Consider the following 11,984-nt stretch of genomic DNA (forward strand, 5'->3'; position numbering starts at 1 on the left):
CCACAAGGAAGGACCACTACCCTTTGTCCTTTATCGATAAGATGTTGGACCGTTTGGCGGGTAAATCCCATTATTGCTTTCTTGATGGATTCAATGGTTACTTCCAGATTCACATTGCTCCTGAAGATCAGGAAAAGACCACATTCACTTGCCCTTTTGGCACCTTTGCCTACAAAAGGATGCCATTTGGACTATGTAATGCACCTGCTACTTTTCAGCGGTGTATGACCAGTGTCTTTTCTGACCTAATGGAGGATTGTCTGGAAGTCTTTATGGATGACTGATGCGTGAGCATCTTGTCTATCTTTTCCTAGTGAATTTGCATCTAAATTGTTGAATTTAATTAAGAATTAATTATATTTTAGCCACTATGGATGCTATTTTGAGTTTTGTACAATACTGTTTATTTTAGGTAGCATTTGGCGGAATTTGATGTAGTTTCTGCAGAGAAAGAGAAGAAGCCAAGGAGATGACCAGCGAATACCGACGTGGACGCATGGCTCACGCGACTGCGCGGAATGGAGAAAATCACAATGACGCGATCGCGTGCCTGACGTGAACGCGTGAACTGGAATCTGCACAAATGACGCGAACGCGTGGACGACGCGGACGCGTCACATGTGCCACGTGCAGAAAAAGTAGAAAAACGCTGGGGGTGATTTTTGGGCTATTTTGACCCAGTTTCCAGCCCAGAAATCACAGATTAGAAGCTGCAGAATGGACAAATCAAGTGGTTCCCACCCATCAACTGAAGATCTGTTAATTAATTCAAATTTAAATTCAAATCTTAAATTAGGAAAAGATATTATTTTAAGTTTAATTTTTAATATTAGATTTTAAATTTATTAGGATTAGTTATAAAAAGGGATCTGATGCCATCAGATAGGGACTCGGTACATTTTTACCGGAATTCTTATTTTCTCTTTTCCATGAGCAACTAAACCTCCACTGTTAAGGTTAGGAGCTCTGTCTATTTCTATGGATTAATTTTATTGCTTTTACTATTTTAATTTATGTGTGGATTTATAATTTAAGAATTGTTTTCGCTCTTTATTTTATGAATTTGGTTGGAACGGAAGTATGACCCTCTTTCTATTTGAGTTCTTGTAAAACTTGGAAAAGCTCTTTACCTGAACAACAGCTTGAAAATTATTTCTCCTAAATTTTAATTATCTGAATTTAATAGGATATGTGACATATAATCCTTTTACATCTTGGATAATTAGAGTTTTTGTGGCATATAAACTAGAAATTGATTATCACCCTCTAATTGGAATTAATTGACCAAGGAATTGGCAGTTAATGAATTTTAGGGGAGACTAGGAAGGTCTAAGGAATTAGGGTCTAGTCACATACAGTTTGCCATAAATTAAATCCTGCATAATTAAATTAGTTAGTAAGAAAAGTTGATCCGGAAAAATAGATAACTCTGAAACCTTAACTATCTTCTCCATATATTATTCCCATCTTAATTACTTGCCTTTCTTCAATATTTTTGATATTGTTTAATGTCTTTTATATTGCATCTCAACACTATTTTCTGTCTGTCTAACTAATCCTATCAAACGCTATTGTTGCTTAATCCATCAATCCTCGTGGGATCGACCCTTACTCACGTAAGGTATTACTTGGTACGACCCGGTGCACTTGCTGGTTAGTAAATGTGGTTATAAAAATACCGCATCAAGTTTTTGGCGCTGTTTCCGGGGATTGACAGTGATTAACAACTATTCGTTGTTTGATTGCTTAGATTATATATATATATATATATATTTTCTATTATTATTAATTTTTATTTTGCATTTTTTTCTTACGTTATTTTTTTTCTTTTCTTTTCTTTACGTTAAATTTTTTTTTCTCCTTTCCCTTTCGTTTACGTCATTTTTTTTTCCTCTGTTCCTTTTAGTTTACATTCCCCCCTCCCCTTTACACCGTACTTCTTTTTTTTACTTTTATTAAATAAATAAAAAATAAATAAATAAAAATAAAAATAAAAATATAAAAAAATTATATTTAAAAAAATAAAATAGCACTAAAAATTTATTTTTTTTTTAATTTCTGAATTTAAGTTTAGTGTTACCCAGTTAATTTTATTTTAATTTTTCTGTTTATTTTTTCTTTTAAATTTTTGAATTTATTTATTTATTTATTTAGTATTTTTATTTTATTATTTTACACAGGTTACCTCACAGGGACTTCTCTGCACTCTGAAGTAGAGAGTCCCATTTTTTCTTGTTTTCTGCTTGTGTATGCGCAGGAATAGAGATAAAGAACATCTCTTATACTTTGATCCTGAACCTGAAAGAACTTTCAGGCGGCGTTTACAACAAGCAAGACTTTGCAAGGCTGCAGAATCCACTATGGCAAATAATAACGCTAATGCCAATATGGTAAATCCGAATGGGGATGATCAACAAAGGAGAGTGCTTGGCTCTTATTCTGCTCCTACTGCAGATCTTTATGGAAAGAGCATTGTGGTGCCTCCTATAACTGCAAACAACTTTGAGTTGAAGCCACAATTGGTCACCCTAGTGTAACAAAATTGCCAGTATCATGGTCTTCCTCACGAAGACCCAAATCAATTTATATATGATTTTTTGCAGATATGTGATACTATGAAGACAAATGGAGTGAACCCAGAGGTATACAAACTCATGCTCTTCCCGTTTGCTCTGAGGAATAAAGCAAAGTTATGGCTAGATTCCCAACCAAAGGAGAGTCTGAATATTTGGGACAAGGTTGTTACTGAGTTTCTCACAAAATTTTTCCCACCAAAGAAGCTGACTAAGCTTAGGTTGGAAGTTCAGACTTTCAGACAGAAGGAGGGTGAAACTCTTTATGAAGCTTGGGAGAGATACAAGCTACTGACTAGGCAATGCCCTCCCGACATGTTCTCCAAATGGACCCAACTGGATATCTTTTATGAAGGCTTGGGTGAGATGTTCAAGATGAGCTTAGATACTTCTGCAGGCGGTTCATTGCACAAGAAGAAGACACCAGAGGAGACTATTGATCTGATTGAATTGGTTGCAAGCAACCAATATTTATACACATCTAACAGGAATCCTGTGAACTCTGAGGCCACTCAGAAGAGAGGCGTGTTGGAAGTGGAAGCTGTTAGTGCTCTTCTTGCTCAGAACAAGCTTATGTCTCAGCAGATAAATCTACTTACTCAACAGATGGGTGGCATGCAAGTCTCAGCTATCAACACTCAAAATCCACCCCAAGAAATCTCCTATGACATGGCAGGTAATTTTGTTCAAAATGATAATCATGATTATGCTCAACCTTCTTATGAACAGGTGAATTACATGGGGAGTGGCCCTAGAAATCCCAACAATGATCCATATTCTAAGACATACAACCAGGGATGGAGAAATCACCCAAACTTTGGGTGGAGGGACCAACCTCAGAGACCTCAGAACTTCAACAATAGTTCTCAGGGCGGTTTCCAGCAGAACAATGATTTGGAAGCAATATTGACAGGTTTTAGACAGGAAACCAGAGCATCCATCAAGAACCTGGAGATTCAAATGGGTCAACTAGCCACAAAGGTTAATGAAATTGATCAGAGGACCACTAATAGCCTTCCTGGTAACACAATTCCAAATCCAAGAGAGGAATGCAAGGCTATCACCGTAATAAGTGAACAAGTGGCAAGTACGGAAGCACAAGTTATACAGGAAACCAGAGCCTCTATTAGAAACTTAGAGGTGCTAGTGGGCCAACTGAGCAAGCAAATACTTGAGAGGTCTGCAAGTACATTTCAAGAGGATACAGTGGTGAACCCAGGAGAAGATTGCAAGGCTATTCAATTGAGAAGTGGTAAAGTAGCTGGCTCTGAGGCCAAGGCCAATGAAGAGCTAGTTGAAAAGGAAGCTCCAGAGGAGAAGAAGGGAGAAGTGGAGCACGCCCCTCCAAAGCGTGCGGACAACCCATTCCCAGACTCTCTTGACACTTATCCTACTTTGCCAAAGGCTCTTGAATACAAGCCTAAAATTCCATATCTTCAGAGACTTCAAAAGGAGACCAAGGACAAACAGTTCTCAAAGTTCTTGGAAATCTTCAGAAAGTTACAAATCAATATTCCTTTTGCTGAGGTTTTGGAGCAAATGCCTATCTATGTCAAGTTCATGAAGGAGCTGTTGTCAAAGAAAAAGCATTTAAAGGGAGATGAAACAGTAGTCCTGACTAAGGAATGTAGTGCTGTAATTCAGAATAACTTGCCAAGAAAGATGCCAGATCCAGGGAGCTTTCAAATTCCATGCACTATTGGGAGCACAACCTTTGAGAAAGCTTTATGTGATCTGGGAGCAAGCATCAATTTAATGCCCTTGTCTGTGATGAAGAAGCTGCAGATCCAAGAGGCACAACCCACAAAGATAGCATTACAGATGGCGGACAAATCTATGAAGCCGACATACGGATTAGTGGAGAATATCTTGGTCAAAGTGGGTAAGTTCTTCCTCCCAGTAGATTTTGTGATTCTTGATACAGGGGAGGATGAGAATGCCTCTATAATTCTAGGAAGACCATTCCTAGCCACTGGAAGAGCTCTGATTGATGTAGAAGTGTGTGAATTAGTGCTTAGAGTGCATAATGAGCAACTGATCTTTCATGTCTTCAAAGATGTACATTCAACAGGTGAATAAGAGAGGTGCATGCAGGCTGAGCTTATTGATCCAAACCTTCAAGAACCCCCTGATGATGCACAGCAGAATTTGCAACTCAAACCTCCTGTGGTGACAACCGATAAAATTCTGCCTGACATCAAACCTAAGTTTGGTGTTGAAACTACATCATCCACCAAAGAGGAGGTCCCCAAAAAGAAAAAAAATACCCAGAGAATGGAGAAACAAAAAGATCCCCACTGAAGGTTTCTCCCCAGGAATGAAGGTGGTGTTGACCAGCAATCCAGCATGGGTTTATACAGTAATCAAAATCCTCTCTCTGGAGCATATTGAGCTACGTTATGGAGACACAGGAAAGAAGTTCAAAGTAAGGGGTGAAGAGCTGAGCCCCTATGATCCTCCTCCTTAGAGAAGCTGACCGTCAAGCTAGTGACGATAAAGAAGTGCTTGTCGGGAGGCAACCCGATAAATTCGTATCCTTAGCTATTTTTCGTAGTAGTAGTTTTCTTAGTTATTTTTTTTTGAGTTCTTACTAATTTTCTGATCATGCAGCTATGTTCTTCCAGGAACCGAACACCTCAAGCTATAAAAAAAAAGCACCCGACGCGCCAGCGTTGCTGACGCGAACGCGTCATCTAGGGGTGCAAGAAAAAAATAAAAAGTTACAGAGAGTTGCGCGGGAGTGGCGCCAGAATGGAGCCTTTCGCACAAACAATCCCACGCGATCACGTACCTCACGCATTGGCGTCATTTGTGATTTTTGTCATTCACGCGGTCGCGTCACCGATGCGATCGCGTGACCTGCAAATTCGACGTAAAAGAGCGTTTGGGCAGAGAGTTGTGCCAGCTTGGGGCAAGAAGTGTGCTAAAAGAACAAATTTGGTCACGCGGACGCGTGACTGATGCGTTTGCGTCAGTAGCATATATGGCCATACACGCGAACGCATGCCTGACGCTATCGCGTCATTATGAAGAATGCGCGACGTACGCGATCGCGTGCTGCACGCGAACGCGTCGCTTGCGCCGCCCAGTTTTCTTTTTCTCTCTCTCCCAATCCTAATTCTCTCTTATTCGCTTATCCTTTTATTCTTTTCTTTCGTTTTAATATTTGTCTCTTCTATTTTCAGTTCTTCTTTGCTTGAGGACAAGCAAACCTTTAAGTTTGGTGTTGACGCTGCGCTTATAGGCTTTCTAGTACAAAAGGGAGGTGAATCATCTTCGCGAAGGAGCACAACTTGAAGAATAAAGCGACCGCTAGGATAATTAAGGTGGTTGAGTTCCTTTCATTTTTATTCCTCCCCTCTTTTTCTATGTTATGTTCCGGTTTCCTGCTACTTTGTTTTGTTTATTGCATGATCCTTTATTAGTAGATTCATAGGTTATAGTTTAATTTTTCTGTTAAGAACTTTAATTCTAAAAGATGTTTCATGTACCACTCACTGAACTTGAATCTAAAAATAAAAGAAAAAGAAGTGATGTATTGAATGAGAAATTGAGTTAATTTTAAAAATAGTCGGATTTACTTAAATGTGGTGGTATTTTCTGTGATTCTGAATGCATGACATGAATAGTGCATATTTTTTATAGTGAAGTTTATGAATGTTAAAATTGTTGGCTCTTGTAAGAATGATGAAAAAGAAAATTGTTATTGATAATCTAAAAAATCATAAAATTGATTCCTGAAGCAAGAAAAAGTAGTGAAAACACAAGGCTTGCGAAAAAAAAAATTTATAAAAAAAAAACAAGAAAAAGAAAAAGCAAGCAGAAAAAGCCAATAACCCTTTAAACTAAAAGGCAAAGGGTAAAAAGGATCCAAAGCAAAAAAAGAGTGTGCTTAAGAACTCTGGGCACCTCTAACTGGGGATTCTAGCAAAGCTGAGTCACAATCTGAAAAGGTTCACCCAGTTATGTGTCTGTGGCATTTATGTATCCGGTGGTAATACTGGAAAACAAAATGCTTAGGGTCACAGCCAAGACTCATAAAGTAGCTGTGTTCAAGAATCAACATACTGAACTAGGAGAATCAATAACACTATCTGAATTCTAAGTTCCTATGGATGCTAATCATTCTGAACTTCAAAGGATAAATTGAGATGCCAAAACTGTTCAGGATTGCAGTTGTAAACCCCACTATAAGAAGAGACATGAGCTTAATCGAACTCTCATTCTCATACAAATTCACATCCTAAGCTGATATTAGTGTTGGTTGCTTGAGGACAAGCAACAGTTTAAGTTTAGTGTTGTGATGCGTGAGCATCTTGTCTATCTTTTCCTAGTGAATTTGCATCCAAATTGTTGAATTTAATTAAGAATTAATTATATTTTAGCCACTATGGATGCTATTTTGAGTTTTGTACAATACTGTTTATTTTAGGTAGCATTTGGCGGAATTTGATGGAGTTTCTGCAGAGAAAGAGAAGAAGCCAAGGAGATGACCAGCGAATATCGACGCAGACGCATGGCTCACGCGACCGCGCGGAATGGAGGAAATCACAATAACGCGATCGCGTGCCTGACGCGAACGCGTGAACTGGAATCTGCACAAATGACGCGAACGCGTGGATGACGCGGACGCGTCACATGCGCCACGTGCAGAAAAAGTAGAAAAACACTGGGGGCGATTTTTGGGCTGTTTTGACCCAATTTCCAGCCCAGAAATCACAGATTAGAAGCTACAGAATGGACAAATCAAGTGGTCCCCACCCATCAACTGAAGATCTGTTAATTAATTCAAATTTAAATTCAAATCTTAAATTAGGAAAAGATATTATTTTAAGTTTAATTTTTAATATTAGATTTTGAATTTATTAGGATTAGTTATAAAAAGGGATCTGATGCCATCAGATAGGGACTCGGTACATTTTTACCGGAATCCTTATTTTCTCTTTTCCATGAGCAACTAAACCTCCACTATTAAGGTTAGGAGCTCTGTCTATTTCTATGGATTAATTTTATTACTTTTACTATTTTAATTTATGTGTGGATTTATAATTTAAGAATTGTTTTCGCTCTTTATTTTATGAATTTGGGTGGAACGGAAGTATGACCCTCTTTCTATTTGAGTTGTTGTAAAACTTGGAAAAGCTCTTTACCTGAACAACAGCTTGAAAACTATTTCTCCTAAATTTTAATTATCTAAATTTAATAGGATATGTGACATATAATCCTTTTACATCTTGGATAATTAGAGTTTTTATGGCATATAAACTAGAAATTGATTATCACCCTCTAATTGGAATTAATTGACCAATGAATTGGCAGTTAATGAATTTTAGGGGAGACTAGGAAGGTCTAAGGAATTAGAGTCTAGTCACATACAGTTTGCCATAAATTAAATCCTGCATAATTAAATTAGTTAGTAAGAAAAGTTGATCCGGAAAAATAGATAACTCTGAAACCTTAACTATCTTCTCCATATATTATTCCCATCTTAATTACTTGCCTTTCTTCAATATTTTTGATATTGTTTAATGTCTTTTATATTGCATCTTAACACTATTTTCTGTTTGTCTAACTAATCCTATCAAACGCTATTGTTGCTTAATCCATCAATCCTCGTGGGATCGACCCTTACTCACGTAAGGTATTACTTGGTACGACCCGGTGCACTTGCCGGTTAGTAAGTGTGGTTATAAAAATACCGCATCAATGACTTCAGTGTTTATGGAACTTCATTTGATTGTTGCTTAGAGAACTTGGCCAAGGTCTTAGCTAGATGTGTTGACACTAACCTTGTCTTAAATTTTAAAAAATGTCACTTTATGGTAAGACAAGGCATAGTGTTGGGACATGTAGTTTCTCATGAAGGCATTTCTGTAGACCCGGCCAAGGTCGATGTTATCACCACTTTACCTCACCCCTCGTCTGTGAGGGAGGTCCGCTCATTTTTGGGACATGCAGGATTTTACAGGCGCTTTATTAAAGATTTCAGCAAAATTGCTTTGCCATTGTCGTGCCTACTCGAAAAAGATGTGGACTTTGAGTTTGACAGTGCATGTGTGAAAGCATTTGAAGAGTTAAGGAGAGTTCTCACCATGGCACCGATTGTGCGAGGCCCCAACTGGACGCTGCCATTCGAGATAATGTGGGATGCGTCAAACCATGCTCTAGGTGCCGCGCTTGCACAGCGCGATGGTAAACTCCCTTATGTTATTGCTTACTCTTCTAAAACACTGGATGCAGCACAATCCAACTATACCCCTACAGAAAAGGAACTCCTAGCTATTGTTCATACTTTAGATAAATTCAGATCTTATTTGCTAGGATCCAAGATAGTGGTATACATGGATCATGCAGCTTTAAAGTACTTATTGACAAAGAATGAGTCAAAACCTAGACTCATACGTTGGATCTTGCTTTTGCAAGAATTCGACATTGAGATTAGGGACCGGAGTGGGTCTCAAAACTTGGTTGTGGATCATTTAAGCCACCTTGAGAATTTAAAATTTGACCCATTTCTGATCAATGACTCATTCCCATTGGATAGTTTGCATGCTGTGTCGGATAGCTTTCCTTGGTTTGCCCCAATGGCGAACTACTTGGTTGCAAAAATCTTCCCTCCTAACTTTTCTAAAAACCAAAGGGAAAAGTTAAGGAGTGACTCCAAATACTACATTTGGGATGACCCTCACTTGTGGAAGAGGGGCGTGGACCAAGTAATTCGAAGATGTGTGCCAGAGTCTGAAATTCAACATATTCTTGAAGCTTGCCATTCGTCCGAATGTGGTGGCCATGAAGAACTGAAGATTGATGGTTTAGAAGTTATAGTAGACTCTCGTTGCAAGTATAGTTACTAAACCAAGCAATCAACCTTTCTTACAAACGTTTTGGTTGTCACAAGTAACAAACCCCTTTAAAATTGATAACCGAGTATTTAAACCTCGGGTCGTCTTCTCAAGGAATTGCAGGGAGGTGTTCTTATTATTGGTTATGAGTTTTGTAAATTGGGGGGTTTTTAAAATAAGGAGCAGGTAATTTAAATGACAAGTAAAATAAATAAATAACTATAAAATAAACTCTTGGCAAGGTATAAGAACTGGAAGTCCTATCCTAGTTATCCTTATCAAGTGTGATGAGAATTGGATTTTTCCCCCACCTTATTAACCTCTAACTATGAAGGTAAGTTAAGTGGATGAATTAATTTTTGAATCCTCAAGTCCTAGTCTTTTCTTGGGAAAGGCTAGAGTTAGTGGAACTCGAATTAATTCTTGAAGAATTCTAATTTTCAGTTAACACTGAGTTTGATAACTCACGAGTTACCAATTACTTAGCCAAGACCAAAAGGGAGAAAATCTACTTAAATAAAAATGTCTTCGGATTGGAAGCAATAATAACATAAATAGAAGTAAGCAATCATAAACTGAAATACCACAAATAATATTAATTAAGAAAATCAATCTAAACATAAAGAGTTCATAAACTAAATTGATAAAATAAATAAAAGGAACATTGAACCTGATAAAAAGAAACAATCTTGAAAGCAAAGAAATCCTAAATCCTGATCCTAAGAGAGAGGAGAGAACTTCTCTCTCTAAAAACTACATCTAAATCCTAAAATTGTGTATTGTGAGCTTCTTATTCTGAATGAATGGATTCTCCCACTTTATAGCCTCTAATCTGTGTTTTCTGGGCCGAAAACTGGGTCGAAAACAGCCCAGAAATCGCTGGAGAAGAAAACTGCCACGCTGATTTTTGGAACTACGACGCGTCCGCGTGGAGCGCGCATTCGCGTCATCTAGCATCAAGGCAACTATGGCATATTATATATCAAATCAAAGCCCCGGACGTTAGCTTTCCAAAGCAACTAAAACCGCGTCGTTTGGACCTCTGCATCTCAAGTTATGACCGTTTTAGTGCGAGAGGGTCAGGCTGACAACTTTGTAGTTCCTTCAACTTTTTGTATTCCTTCCACTTTTGCATGCTTCCTTTCCATCCTCTAAGCCATTCCTGCCCTGTAATATCTGAAAACACTTAACACACATATCAAAGCATCGAATAGTGATAAGAGGGAATTAATTTTTGGTAATTAAAAGGCTCGGGAAGCAAGTTTCCAATTATAGAATAAAATTAGGAAGAAAAATATAAAACCATGCAAATAGTATGAATAAGTGGGTAAAGAGTTGATAAAAACCACTCAAATTAGTACAAGATAAACCATAAAATAGTGGTTTATCAGGCCACTTTGGCCCACAAAGGACAGCTAAAAAGGTGTTGGATTGTGGATTCTGGTGGCCAACCTTATTCAAAGATGCTAATCGGTTCTGTGTGTCTTGCCATCAGCGTCAGAAGTCGGGAAACACGTCCCAAAGGAATGAGATGCCTCAACAACCTATGTTGTTCTATGAGATATTTGATGTATGGGGTATTGACTTTATGGGACCGTTTTCCAACTCAAGTGGGTATCTATATATTTTGTTAGTGGTTGACTACGTGTCAAAGTAGGTAGAAGCAATACCTACCCGCCTTGACGACGCCAATACCGTCATTTCTTTTATTTAAAACTACATTGTATGCCGTTATGGGTCGCCACGAGCAATCGTGAGCAAACAAGGATCCCACTTTTGTAACGGGAAAGTAGAGGCACTGCTCAAGCACTATGGGGTATTGCATAAGGTTACCACTGCTTATCACCCACAGACCAACGGGCAAGCGAAAGTGTCCAACCGCGAGATTAAGAGAATCTTGGAGAAAGTGGTCAATCCACAAAGGAAGCATTGGAGCCTCCGGTTAGGAGATGCACTGTGGGCGTATAGGACGGCCTACAAGACTCCGTTAGGGATGAGTCCCTTCCGGATCGTCTATCGTAAGGCATGCCACCTTCCGGTGAAAATCGAGCATAAAGCCTATTGGGCGGTAAAGCAGTGCAACATGGATCCAACCAAGGCGGGAGTGGCCAAGAAATTACAGCTAGAGGAGCTCGAGTGTTTGAGGAGCGAAGCATATGAGAATGCCCGGATTTACAAGGAAAGGACTAAAGCATTTCATTATCATCACATCCAGAAGAAGGATTTTCAAGAAGGTGATGATGTTCTTGGTATGCGAAATTGTTACTCAGGTTGTGAATTATTGTTCGAAATTGATTCCCTGGTGATGGCACCAAAAACGGATGCACAGAACCATGGTCTAAACATATCTTCACAACTTCGCATAACTAACCAGCAAGTGCACTGGGTCGTCCAAGTAATAAACCTTACGTGAGTAAGGGTCGATCCCACGGAGATTGTTGGTATGAAGTAAGCTATGGTCACCTTGTAAATCTCAGTCAGGCGGATATAAAATAGTTATGGAGTTTTCGAAATTAATACTGAAATAGGGATAGAAATACTTATGTAAATCATTGGTGAGAATTTCAGA

General features: G+C 38.6%; 1 non-coding gene across 1 annotated transcript; it reads right to left on the minus strand.

The window, feature by feature from the left end:
* Positions 1-2,787: 2,787 nt before the first annotated feature.
* Positions 2,788-2,893, minus strand: LOC148572141 (small nucleolar RNA R71). The gene has a single exon (XR_015908672.1). It is a non-coding gene; the product is annotated as a small nucleolar RNA R71 (small nucleolar RNA).
* Positions 2,894-11,984: the final 9,091 nt, after the last annotated feature.

Source organism: Arachis ipaensis, chromosome B3 (genome assembly GCF_059453495.1).
Source record: "Arachis ipaensis isolate K30076 ecotype BB chromosome B3, ASM5945349v1, whole genome shotgun sequence".
Classification (NCBI taxonomy): Eukaryota; Viridiplantae; Streptophyta; class Magnoliopsida; order Fabales; family Fabaceae; genus Arachis; species Arachis ipaensis.